This window comes from Jaculus jaculus, chromosome 5 (genome assembly GCF_020740685.1).
Source record: "Jaculus jaculus isolate mJacJac1 chromosome 5, mJacJac1.mat.Y.cur, whole genome shotgun sequence".
Classification (NCBI taxonomy): domain Eukaryota; kingdom Metazoa; phylum Chordata; class Mammalia; order Rodentia; family Dipodidae; genus Jaculus; species Jaculus jaculus.
The window spans coordinates 150596344-150610648 of NC_059106.1; positions in this window are offsets into that span (position 1 = coordinate 150596344).

A 14305-nucleotide genomic window follows, 5' to 3' on the forward strand; every position below is an offset into this window, starting at 1 on the left:
GCTCTGGGGTGCCCACGCGTGTCTCCCCACCTGCCTCCCTCCCCTTCTCTCTCTCCCCTTGCAAATAAATTAAAAAGACAAAAAAAAAATCTTTCTCAGAATACTGCTTTCAGAACACACCCTGTTTCTCCCAAGTTTGTATAAGAAAGACACCTGAATGCAGAGTGTGGCTGGGAGGTAGGGAAAGAAAGAGCTGGGCTGTTAGATTTGCAAATTACCTCTCCCTACTCACCCCCAACAGCTGTGCAAGCACCTGGTAATTCCTCCCTACTGTGACGGAAATTGACTAGGCCCTTCTGCCCGCCAGTGGCCCCTGGGTGGGGGTGACATTCCAGGTCCCAGTTCTCCCACAGAGTTCAGATAACCTGATCTGCAGCAGCAGTCATCACGTCTTCAATCCTCCCCGCCGTGCAGGCCCCTCCCTCACAGAGGAGTTTCCCTACCCCATCCTCCCCCGGAAAACCCCTTAAACCCTCCTCCCCCCTTTCTCAGCACCCTAAACATTCTTGTCCTTCACATCCCACCTTTTTTTTTTTTTTTTTCCTCGCATTAAATAAAAATCTTAGGCTCAAGAAAGAGTTTGTTTCTGGTCTTCTATCTTGAAGCCCAAACCTGACAAGGTCCAGATACAAATTTGTGGGGAAGGGGGGGCATCTCTGAAAAATGAAAATTTGGCATCTTCTGTTCCAATACTAAGAATTTTAAGATGGTCCGAGTCCAATATTCCACCAAGCATGAGGTTGTTGTGATGGCCCAAGCATCCCAGGGGAACATGGAAGCCAGTTGCACAAAGTGGCCCATGCATCTGGAGTTGGTTTGCAGCTGCTGGAGACCTTGGCATGCCCACTCATATTCTATCTCTCTTTCGCTACCTCTGTCTCTCTTTTTGTCTTTCTCTGCTTGAAAATGAATAGATAGATAAAATAGTAAGGCCAGGTGCACAAGATGTGATCTGTGTCTGGAGTTCATTTGTGGTGGCTGGATGCACTGGTGTGCCCCCCATTTTCTCTCTCTCTACCTCTCTGCCTCTTTGTCTCTCTCTCTCTCTCTCAAATTATATATATGTTTGTATTATGTTTGTGTTTTATATATATATGGAGAGAGAAGAGTGAAGAGTAAGGGACTTTCATTGAGCATGCATTTAAAAACTTCAGCAAAAAGAAAAACAAAGCAAAGACTTAGCAGCTTCCTTTGGCATTGTTCAAATTCATCCCACTCTCACATTTCCTGTCAAGATGGTCCTGGTGGGAAGTGGGGGACTGGAGAGATGGCTCAGTGGTTAACCTGGGTTCAATTCCCTAGTATTGACACAAAGAGGCACATGCATCTGGATTTTGTTTGCAGTATGTGGAGGCCCTGGCACACCCATTTCTCTGTCTATCTCTCTTCTATGCCTCTCTACTTGCAAATAAATAAATAGTTAAAAAAATCAAAACATGTTCCTGGGTCTCAGGGCTGAGGGGAGGGAATGATCATCTCATGACTGTGTCAGAGTGGCAGGCATCACCTATATTCTCTCCTGTGCCATCACCATTCAGAGATGCTGATGGGTTTTGACATCTCACCATTTCCTCAATTCTACAGTAATGTCATTTCTTACCTCGAGTTATTGAGTTAGTTATCTTCCAGATCCCCTAAACAGAAAAATACAGGGACATCCCCGGTTAGAATCCACCAGTCTGCTGGAATCCTTACAACAGCCTGTCTCACTTATGAGACATTCACTAGCTATTCAGATAGTGCATTCTATCTTTGAGCTGTCAAGTTACTAGAAAATGCTTTATATTACTGATTTTCTGGATTGGAGTTTATTGTCTCACAAACTCAAAAAATATTGCATGAGAACAGAAGGGAAACAAGCAGTTTATTGAGAATTGAAAGTAAAATGTTCCCTGTAAGCAGAAAAGGGTCTCAGAAAGTGGGTTGCCAATGGAGCACTCTGAAGCAGAGGCTTCTATACCTTAAGAATGGGCCTCAGTAGTTCCTATTAATATGTAAGTTAGGTATCAAATAAACCTGGTTTGTCAATTTTAGTGTATATGAAGAACTGTGATTGGTAGATGGGTTAGGTGGGAAAGTGCAGGTTCAGAAAAGCATACCAGTGGTGGGGGAGCCCACTACAAAGTTCCAAAGAGACAAAAGGACGGGAAGTGAAAAAATAAAGAAATAACATCTTTATGGGTCAGAGATTTTATGTTTTTTATTTTGTTTATTTTTTATTTATTGGATTTCTGTTCTCAGACTAGAGTTGACTTCTGGTCTTGCCATGGCAAGTTGTTCTATATTATTTGGGGCTGTGTCAGACTAGCTGCCTAAAGCATGGAGGCTTTCCTTGTTCCTAATCTCTATCACACCCACACAAACACCATATCACCTGTGTCCAAACAGAACAATTCTTTTCACAAGGTACATCTTCACATAGGCTGTAATAGCATTCCAGCTATTTCTGCCTTCAGAATTCTCTTTTCAAAAGCCAAGTCACACTTCTAAACAGTAGTATAAATGGTATAATTTGCAGCTTCCTTCTATACCCTAGCCATTCTCTTCTCACTGTGTTCTGTGTGTCTGGTCTGCAGCCTAGTGTTGCATTTGATTTTTTTCTTTTTTAAAAGCTGCAAGTTATGTGGAGTCAGATTGGCCATACTCACTACCAAATCCTCCAGTTTTTGGATGCATGGTGCTACTAAATAAGCCACATCTTATGTCTAGGCTCTTATGTAATCCGTATAAAGGTCACGGAGAGCAAGTGTAAGTCTGAGCCAGAAGAGGAGCCCTTTATTAACTGGCTAGGAGTGCCATGACAAAGTAAGACAGAACAGGGCCCAAGGACCAAGCTCAGTAGGACCTAGCCTCTGGGTTCCATGTCAAGCCCTGCAAAACAAGACAAAATAAGACAACAGCAAAGTCAGTGTGTTTGAATAACAGACATTTATTTTCCCTTAAGTATGGGAGCTAGAGGCACTGCTGTGGCTGTTCTGTTCTGAGGTGTCTGTCTGTCCTGGCTTCATTGATGTGCATACTGCCCTGTTCTCAGCTCTTCTGCATGCGTGCGTGCGTGCGTGTGCGTGTGTGTGTATGTCCACGTTTCCTCTTTATAGAAAGCCAGTTGCATGGAATTAAAACCCAAGCTGTGAAGTCTTTAAGGACCCTATGTCCATATACAGTCAAGCCTGAGGTTTTGGTGGGACTAGCTTATCAACTTGTGAAAGAGCTGGTGACCGAGGCCAGCACACCCACAGCTAAAGTCTGTACCTCGACCCTGTCACTAAGCTTGAACGTTTATTACCAGTGACCTATGAAATGGTTCTTCTGTCCTCATCAGTTGGAATATCATTCTCCTAAATAGAAAATGATTGAAATATAAGTAGAATAACCTTTGAGGGTTTCCAGAAAATGTCATCAGAGCTTAACTTGTATTGGTATTAAACTTCCTGTTAGTTTACTAGAGCTGTCATAAGGAAATACCACAGACCAAGAGCCTTTAAAGAATGGAAATTTTATTTCCTTATTCTTTCAGAATTGTCCAAGATCAAAATGCAAACAGACTCAGGTTCGTTGGAGGCTTGCCTTGGTGGCCAGTGGGTGACCTTCCTCAGCTGTGTCTTCATGCATGTGTTTCCTGGGTGTGCCGGTCCCCAGCTGTCTCTTTGCATCTTGATCTGCTCTTCTCATTAGAATACTGGTCAGGTTGGATTAGGACCTACCCTAATGATCTCAGAACAAATTGTAATGGCATGTATGTATGAAAATCCCAAAATGAAACCCACTTCTTTTATGTATACTTTTTAAAAAATTAATTGCTTCTTTCAAAGGCTCATCTTCAAATATAGTCTGGTTCTTAAGTATTGGGAATTAGGAATTGAGACTACAAATTTTGAGAAAATACAATTCAGTCCATGATAAAACCCCTACATTTTTTTCTCATATTTTAAGTTACCTTTATATCTAACCTTGGGATAGAAGTTTTTCTACTTTTTATCCATGTCCTTTTGAAATCAGAATACTTCCTTTTTTCTTTCTCTCTTTTTTTCTTTTCTTTTTGAAACAAGGTCTCCCTATGTAGCCTAAGCTTGCTTTGGACTCTAGGTCCTCCTGCCTTAACCCTCCTGAGTACTGGGATTACAGGTGTGTATTGCCATGCACAACTCAGGGTAATTTGGATTAATTAACTAATCAATCTAAACTTCCAATAGTGTTGAGAATGACCATTCTTTCTACAGTGATGCTATGTATGTTTTACGTATGATCTTATCTGGGTATTATATGTGATGACAGAAATGGAGATATAGTTGAAGGTTTCATATGCTGCTTAGAGACTGCCTTCCTTTCCAGAACCTCTTGGCATGTCTTCTTCACAGACCAGGAGGAGATCTTGAGCTGTATTCCTGCTAATCTCTTTTGACCTTCTCTGTGACAGATGTGTATATCTTCTGTGCATTGACTGCTGCCTCCAATATGTAGAGGCAGAAGTTTAAACTATGTATACCCTTAAATTTTTCATAATAAAATCCTTTCTCCCAAGGATGGTCACAGTTGGTTTGCAAAGTAACTTTTCCCCCTTTTTATTTCTTTTTAAAAATATTTTTTATTTATTTATCTGAGAGAGAGGAAGAGGAAGAGAGAGACAGAGAGAATATGGTCATGCCACTGCAAACAAACTCCAGATGCATATGCCACCTTGTGCATCTGGCTTACATGGGTACTAGGGAATCGAGCATGGGTCCTTAGGCATTGCAAACAAGTGCCTTAACTGCTAAACCATTTCTCTAGCCCCTCATCTCTTTCTAATAGTCAGGCATATAGGAATGCTTCAATTACTTTTTAGACATATGCCAATATTGGCAGGTGGTTTACATAAGTTGTTTGAAGGATGATGGTAATCTCAAGGTTGTTACAAGGACTGATGTTAAGGAACACTCCTGTGCTTTGTGGAATTAACTGATCTGTACCTACAAACCTCAGAAGCAGGAAGTACAGTATAAAAATCAGTGCAGTAGCAGGAAAACTTGGATGGGACCATTTTTCATGACCTGAATTCTCTTCCTTAGAAGACTTTGTGTTGTTGACAAGTAACAATGTGCAACAAAGACCTGGAGCTTTGAGAAAGCCCGACTACATATTAGCTTCAAAAAGTCATAACCCCCCCCCCAAATCCTCATTTTCTGAAAAGTGCTCCCTTCATCTGGTGCTGGTATGATGACTTGACAAGGCCAGGCATGCCATAGAAACCAACTCCTGTATCAAGGGTGTAGCGGTTCACAACAACTTTCCATCTGCTTTTCCAGGGCTGGCCAGTTAGTGTAGTAGTACTCAATTCAGTATCCTGAAGTGGGTTCCTAAGTAATGTTTTCATAATAACAGGCACAATATTTTTGACTTTCCTTTTTTAAAAAATCATGTATGTGTGTGTGTGTGTGTGTGTGTGTGTGTGTGTGTGTGTGTGTTGTACACGGATGCATACACCCTGTGGAGGCCACAGCTGACTGGTCAGGGAACACCGTAATCCTCTTATCTCTGCTCTTTTCAGTGCTGGGGTTACAGGCATGCATAGTCATACCTGGCTTTTTACATGAGAACCAGGAATTGAACTCAGGTCTTCACAATTGACCAGCGAGCTCATAACCACTGACCCATCTCCCCAGACTAGCTTTTTGCTTGTTGGTTGGTCGGTTGGGCTTTGCTTGAATGGAAATGAGGACCTCCTTTAGTTGACCACCAATCTACTGTCATTTGTATCCCAGCATGCTTTCTTGAGTGGGAGAGAAGTGAATGGAGCTGCAGTGAGAATGCTGAGGACTAAGTGAAACTCTGACCACTCTCAAGGACATCTGTCCTGTATAGGAAAGATATGTACCTATTGGCAGATGACACAGCACTTGGAAGAGCTGGAAAGGCTCCTTTCCAGAAGTTTTGAGATGATTACACTGGGCTTGTTTTGCAGACGGGCAGACCACAACACTTGAGAAAGGATAGTTTCATCCCAGCTCATGATGTTCTTACCAGGAATTACAGGGACCAGGGCCATTGCCAGCACTCAACATTGGTGTAAATATTGAAGCTGAATAGATGATAAACTCTAAGGTAACTTAGATCTCCTCAAAGGTTCCACCTAAGGGACTGTCCGTCTTATTCTATTTATAGACATTATGAGTAACTCAGTTTCCAAAATCTCAGTGAAGTCTATAGCCAGAAAAGTGTTCCCTGACCCTGAGGTGAGTAAGAAGATGAGTAGCAAGCTGTGAGCATGCAGGACCATGTCATGTAGTCAATAGAATCTGGGATGATAGACACAGCAAACAGACAAACATAAACACCACATTTATTCAGTACACAACTTTACTCTGAGCAAATACCCAGCTTTAACCCTCAGTCAACATTTTCTGTCCTGTGTGTGATTTATGCCAATTAAAGTAAATATATCTCATGGAAATGAAAATATTTACTACCAGGAGAATCAATCATAAGTTTTTTACAGTTACTCTGTGGGTATGATACTTAAGAAAAATCTCTCATATTCACTCCTCATAAAGTTTATAGATGTAGCATTTACTTTCCTATTACTGGGACAAAACACCCCAAGAAACAGGTAGTGGGAGGAAAGGGTTTACTTTACGCTTCAATTTTGAGGGAGGCTTTCATTATTGTGGGGCAAACATGGCAGGAGCAGAAGCTGGAGTTCACATCAGATGTAGAAAGAAGAGAGAGCAAGAACAAGAGTGAACTTAACTCTGAACAGCCAGTCAGACTGGACGAGCAATATGCAAGGTCTGCCCCTGCTGACACACCTCCTCTAACAAGACTCCACCTCCCAAAGGCACCACGGGTTAGGGTAATCATCCACGTCTGAGACAATGGGGCACATTTTACATTCAAATCAACATAGGAAGAGAAAAGGACCATGAATGAAAGTCCACTAGAGACGTCATGTAGTTAAGTATTTGTGCATATGTATGTGAATTGGTAGAAGAAAATTAGAGTTATAGACCTGCAACATTGGGAAGGGTGAATTGGGGACATCAGGAGGAAGAATTTTGCTGGGGAAATTTTTGAGAAGTCATAAAGAAAGAAAAAGAAGGGAGACAAGATGTTCTAAGGAGAAGCCAAGTAAACACTTTAAGGGTGTTCCCATGGGACAAACAGAGAGGAGATAACTACTGGGAGCTGTTGTGGTGTGAGCATGAAATGCTGCCCCCCATAGGCTCATGTGTTTGAACACTTGGTTCCCAGTTGGCTGTCTTACGTTCCTTGTTGCTGTGACAAAATACCTGACGAGAAGCAACTTAAGGGAGGAAGGGCTTATTTCAGCTGATAGTTTGAGGTTTGAGTTCATCATGGCAGGGATGACATAGCAACAGGAGCTTGAGGCAGAGGTGGTCACACTGCATACTCAATCAAGAAGCAGAGAGTGACAAATGCTGATGCTCAGGCCACTTTCTCCTGTTTGCTCAGTTTGGCATCCAAGCCCATGGCATGGCGCAGCTCACAGTTGGGGTAGGTCTTCCCACCTCAATTAACCTAGTTTATAACTTCCGTCAGAGACATGCAAAGAAACTTGTTTCCATGGTGATTCTATATCTTGACAGTCGAGATTAATTATCACAGTGACAGTGTTTGGTAGAGTTATAGAACCTTTGGGAAGTGGAGCATCAGAAGTGGATCACTGGGGGCCGGCCTACAGGTGTTATAGCCATGCCCCACTTCCTGCCTGCTCTCTGCTTCTTAACTGCAGAGACAATGTGACCACTAAAGCCATGCTTCTGCCGTCACGCATTCCTGACATTGTAGACTATCTCCCTTCAAAGTGTAAGCCAAAACAAACCTTCCCTCCCTCATGCTAAGTAACTAATTCAGAGGAAGCCAATGCAACAAAGAGCAAAAGATTTTGTCCAGATGAAATGGATAACTCTGGCCAAGTATAACTGCAAGTTTCTAATCAGATTCTGACATATGTTCACCCTTCTAATGAAGGTTTGTCACTAAAGAGTATACAGGGAGGAAGGCTCTACAAATCAGAAGGATTAAAAACCTAGTATTAGGAAGAATAAAGAAAAAAAAATGTGCCAGAGAGTCCTGATGTGACCTTAAAGAGTCTGTGAAAAGTTTGTTTAAAAAGATGATCATGAAAGGACACAGTTGGGAGGGCGCCTAGGCATCCCTGTGTATCAGGCGGAGGGTACAGAATCTCAGTGCACTGATACCCATGAGCTGTATTAACACCCATGTTTCCAAATCAGAAGGTGAGAACAGTTAATTCAGCCAGTAAAGGGAATACAGAGGTGAGAATTTGTACCAAGTGCTATTTGACCTATAATTATGATTGTGGCCTGCAAAGGAGAGAACGTGATCTACCAAATTTGTTTCACATGAGGGATTTAGGGATCAGAGGTACATCCAGTAGGATGTAACTTGAATATACTGAATATTTCCAGGAAAGGTGAGTGGTAGATGCACATTAGAGATGTAACTATAGGCATTGTTCATCATAATTGATGATCCCCAGAAGTCTGGCTGGAAATTATTCCAGGGAAGTTACAACATGATATTGGAAAGAAGCAGATACATTTTCTATTTACTTAAAAGAACCCAATAGGCACTTGGAGATTTGACTAGTATGAGCCATAGTTATACTTCCATGTGTTACAGTTTGACAGAGAAGTAGAGAGAGCAGAATATATGTGTGTGTGTGTGTGTGTACATATATATGTATATATATACATATATATGTATATATATACATATATATGTACAAATATATACATACATGTGTGTGTGCATATCTATATATGTTATTGGAACTGGCTTATAAAGTTATGGAAGCCAAACAATGCCATAGTCCCATAGTCTGTCTTCTGTAGACTGGAAACCAATGGTATAATTCTTTTTTTAAAAAAAAAAATTGTTCATTTTTATTTATTTACTTGAGAGTGACAGAGAGAGAGAAAGAGGCAGATAGAGAGAAAGAGAGAGAGAATGGGTGCACCAGGACTTCTAGCCACCGCAAATGAACTCCAGACGTGTACAACCCCTTGTGCATCTGGCTAACGTGGGTCCTGGGGAATCAAGAATCGAACCGAGGTACTTAGGCTTCACAGGCAAGCACTTAACCACCAAGCCATGTCTCCAGCCCCTCAGTGTAGATTTCTGAGCACTGAGGTGACCACTGATTGAAGTTGCATGTTCTACTGGTAAATTCCAGTGACAGAACTCTACAGCCCCTCCACAGACAGCTGTAAGTCAGGAAGACCATGAAGTTCCCAAAACAGTACAAGATATTGCCAAAGCACTTGGTTACCCATCAGAACTAACTGGTAAGAACCCATGGCTGAAGCCATGTCGGCTATGGGCACAGGGTAACAAGAGACCACTCTGGAAGCAGGAAGTCAGCTCCCTGATGGCTAGCCTGCATAGTGCTAGGAAGTGCTTTGTGTGCAGTTGGGGGAAAATGACCACCAATAGCATGAACAAGCAGGTAATCCTGCAAGTTATGAGATCAACCATCCAGGAAAGATGTACACACCTGTGCAGCAGGGACACACAGGCTATGAGGGTAATCAGCTCTTCAGTGGGCGGGAACTCATACCTGGCGCTGAGAACCAGAATCCTATGGACAGAAAGGTCATAGACTCTAGAGAGGAGCTCCCACTGTTCTTTGGCTAAGAATGGCTATGCACATCTGCCGGGCTCCTTCCCGAGCAGGCAGGTAGAGCTGTGGAAGGACCAGGCCTGCTGGCCTCTCCCAGGGGGTAGAAGGAGGAAGATGAGCGTTAGACAACCCAGAAACCTCTCCTGGCCCCCAGAGAAAAACCACACTGAGTCGGGAGTCTTCTCGAAGCAGGAACTCACAGAAAAAACTGGCTTGATTGTTATCAGCAGTTGCCTATATCATGTTGGGACGAAGGCGGGGATTTTAGGATGGGGGCGGAGGTAAGGGCCAATAGTAAACTGTAATATTGAAATGGTAATTACAATTGCCACACGGAAGTGGCAGGCCAGAAGCCATTAGGCGTCTTGCTGAGTCATAGCTGGCCAGAGACAGGTGGCCAAACTTTAGCCAGGCTCAGGAAGTTCCACTAGGTCTCAAGCCTGGGCCTTTCAGAGCCCAACACTCATCAAAAAGTCTTTGAGGAGGGGACAGCGAGAGAGGAAGAGTGAGAGAGAGAGAGAGTGAGGGAGAAAATGATAATGCCATACCCTCTAACTGCTGTAAATGAACTCCAGATACATGTGCCTCTTTGTGCATCTAGTTTCACATGCATATTGGAAACTCAAACTCAGGTCATTAAGCTCTACAGGCAAGCACCTTAACCACTGAGCCATCTCTCCAGTCCTAATGTTTCTTTTTCTTGCTTTGTAGTCAGCTTCAGCTTCCTGGGATGAATATCCAGACCAGACACAGTTTATGAGAGGAAAAAGGAATTTATTTGAAGCTTACACATCCAGAGGAAGTTCCATAATGGCAGAAGAAGCTGGCCTACTTTCACAGGCCCAAGCAGAGAAAGAATAAAGCTAAAAGCCAGCCACCACCAGTACATGCAATCACACTTCAGAAACCCCAGGGAAGGCTGAACATTTTGTATATCTTTAGACTGGAATTCCAAATCCATCCACACACTTTAGGGCTGGACCCTATGATGAGCCCCAGATACTTCCTCCAGCCAGGTGGCTGCAGATCCAAACTGCAAGCTTTAATAAGGCCCTGGATAAATTGGGGGACATCAGTTCAAACCACCACATACTCCTTGGGGCAGCTGCTTCTTGACGTCAACACCATCATCTTCATCACCATCAGTTGCTAAATTTCGGTCCTCTTCCACCCATCCCTTTCTTCCTCCACTTCCTCTTCCTCTCTATCTTCTTCATCTCCCGTGCAGCCGCATGCCAGCCTCCCCAGTCTCCTCATCAGCATTCCCATTGGCAGGGGCTTCTCTTCCATCCCCCGCTTCTTCCACAACTGCCTTTTCCTTTAGATCCTTGCTGGTGATCTCGGAGCTACAGCCACAGACAGCCTTGTCTGACACAGTGGGGCATGCAGGGATCCCAGACAACTGGTGAGGATCCCCACAAAACACACAAAGACATCTTTTCAGAGCAGCCTGTGAAGCTTGGTTTTACTTCTTGTGCAAATAGTGTTTATAGTATACAATTATAGTATACAATTTATCAAAGCCCTGCGGAATGTTAGGCTGACAGATGCTAAAATAAGGCGTAACAGGGCAGAAAAAGCATTTTGAGGCTGCGAGTGGTGGCGCACGCCTTTAATCCCAGCACTCATGAGGCAGAAGGAGGAGGACTGCTGTGAAATTGAGGCCACCCTCAGACTACATAGTGACTTCCAGGTCAAAATGGTCTAGAGTGAGACCCTACCTCAAAGAGCTTAAAAAAAGAAAAAGAAAAAAATGAGTATAAAGGAGTTAAAATGCATGTTATGTTCTTATGTAGGAGATAGTGGGTTAGAATCTTTGAAGGCTGACTATACAAAAGTTCAAGGATATGACTGGCTTCTCAGTTTGAGGAAGAATACAATGAAATCCAATTCAACTTTGCAAATGCTCCTTTTAAATTTTTTTTTGTTTATTTTTATTTATTTATTTGAGCATGACAAACAGAGAGAGAAAGAGGCAGAGAGAGAGAGAGAGAGAGAGAGAGAGAATGGGCATGCCAGGGCCTCCAGCCACTGTAATGAACCCCAGATGCGTGTGCCCCCTTGTGCATCTGGCTAACATGGGTCCTGGGGAATTGAGCTTTGAACCAGGGTCCTTAGGCTTCACAGGCAAGCACTTAACCACTAAGCCATCTCTCCAGACCTCCTTTTTAAATTTTTACATGAGCAAAGGAGGAGCTGTTGCTACCATTAGGAAGAAAAGCTCCAGGGAAAGTCCTGAGGGCTCCGCACTGCCTTTAATTACCCAGGCGAGGCCCTCAAGAAGTAGCCAGGACCCCTGTGAAGACCGTTTCAGAGAAGAGAATTAAAGGAGACAGCTGTGGGATTAATTTTGAAAGATGACTTTGCTGAAATTTTTCATAAAGTATATATGGGAAGCAAGGGCATAAAGAGATATAGAACTCTTTGGATCAAAAGAGAAATAAAAAAAAAAAAAAAAACCCTGGATTTCCATAGTCTCTCTTAGCCTTCATTGAAAAATTCATTTACCACTAATAGTGTCAAGCAGCCCTGTCATCCCTTATTATTATAACAAAAAGAAAAATCAGGGAAAGGTTTCGGGAGCCAAGCCTGGAAAGGAACATTGTCACTTCTATTTTTCAACTGTCAGCATAAGCTGATTCTGTCACCTAACCCTTGCAGAACCGAAGGACCAAGTATCCACTGTGTTCTGGTGACTCTGTGAAGGCTGGGAAGGGGTACTGACAGAAGGCCCATTTCCCCTTTCAGAAAAAGTGGAAATAATAGGAAAAATGATGCAAAAAGAAAAAAAAAACAAGCTTCTAATTTTTCAGATCATTTGGGAGTCCCAGTATGCACCCTGGCTCAAATCATGGGAGGTATCTAATATAATACCATTTTTTGGCCTTGAATATAAAAACATACCTTGAATTGATTAAATTCTATTTACCATTTCAGCCTCCATTACAAAGGTGGCTACTAGGAAAATTTAAAAATCAGATTCTACCAACAGTTCTTTGTGTTTCTCACCCAAATCTCTAAACAACTTTCAAATCTACGTGCAAGATATTCAAAATTGGGCTATCCTAAGTCAAGTCCTTAAAGTGGTTGCTTTAGTCTCAGTTATGCAATGCCAGGAGAATATCTATGACAGATGTTGAATCAATCAAAATGAAGAAGTCATGGCAAGCTAATTGATGAGTGTTCACCCACAGGCCTCCTTGTGTTTGTAACTACTCTTCAGTGATAACCAGTGAGCGAAAGATTTAGTCCCGGTGAATGAAAGCAGGTTCACTTCAGTACTTTATGGTTCTCTTGGGACTTAGATGCAATTGTTATCACGTTACATCACAGTAACATTCTCTGAATAAAGAGGAGTTTTGAGTTTTCAAGCTCAGGGCTCTTTTCTCTTTCACACAGTCATATGGAAGATGTTGGACACTTGGTCCACAGGTCTCTTTCTTCTTGTTTCTGAGCTCTTCTGATAAGGAAAATTTTTTCATTTTTTAAAAAATTTTTATTAGCATTTTCCATTATTATAAAAAAATATTCCATGGTAATTCCCTCCCCCACCCACTCTCCCCTTTGAAATTCCATTCTCCATCATATTATCTCTCCATCTCAATCATTGTACTTACATATATACAATATCAACCTATTAAGTACCCTCCTCCCTTCCTTTCTCTTCCCTTTATGTCTCCTTTTTAACTTACTGGCCTCTGCTACTAAGTATTTTCATTCTCACGCAGAAGCGGATAAGGAAAATTTTGATTGAGCATGATTCCCCTTCAGTCAGAACTTTCAGAGCATGGCTTGTATATTCTGTTATTGTCCTAACATCTTCTTCAACAAGTATTTTTCAGTTCCTCTGAATGGAAAAAGGATCTAGAATTAGAATGCCTAGAACTTGTATTCCTTGCTTCTGGTTGCTGCCACAAATACCTGACAAAAGTCACTTGGGACGGGAGAGGGCATTTCTGCTCAAGGATGTAGAGGGTACAGTCAGCCCCCTCTGGAGGGCGCGGCGGTGGGAGCAAGAGGCAGCTGCTCTCATTGTAGCTGCTCTCCGGAAGCAGAGAACTGTGGTGCAAGGTCTTGGCACTCTGGGATCCCAGGCCAGAAAATAGTGCAGCCTACTCCTAGGATGGATCTTCTCATTCCTTTCAACCTAACTAGAAACTCTAGAGATTTGTTTCCTTGGGTATTCAAAATCCTGTCAAGTTGACAACTCAGATTAAGCATTACAGCGCTGAAGGGGTGGCGTGGTCTTTGGACAAGGAAATGGAGCAAATGGACAGATAACCAAGAGATAAGGGGAGGCTGCTATTGAGTCATGGTACCTCAAGGAACAAAGACAGGGATTCCAGAGTCGAGGCACAGGAGATGGGACAGATCAGGAGGTTCAAGACCAATCGCTTGTGACTTGGCAATGAAGGGCTTCTTGGTGACAAATGCCAATGAGACTTTTCCGGCTTGTCTAAACCAGCTCCATCAACAGAAATCTAGTGTGAGCCATGAAGATCATCATAAACTTCATAATAGTGTCATTAAAAGAGAAAAGAAACAAGCAAACAACTTTATGTTTTATATTTTGTTATTCAACATATGCAAAACATTATTTCAGCATGCAATCAGCATAAAATTAATGAGACATTTTGCGTCTTTTTGAAAATTTTTGATGTG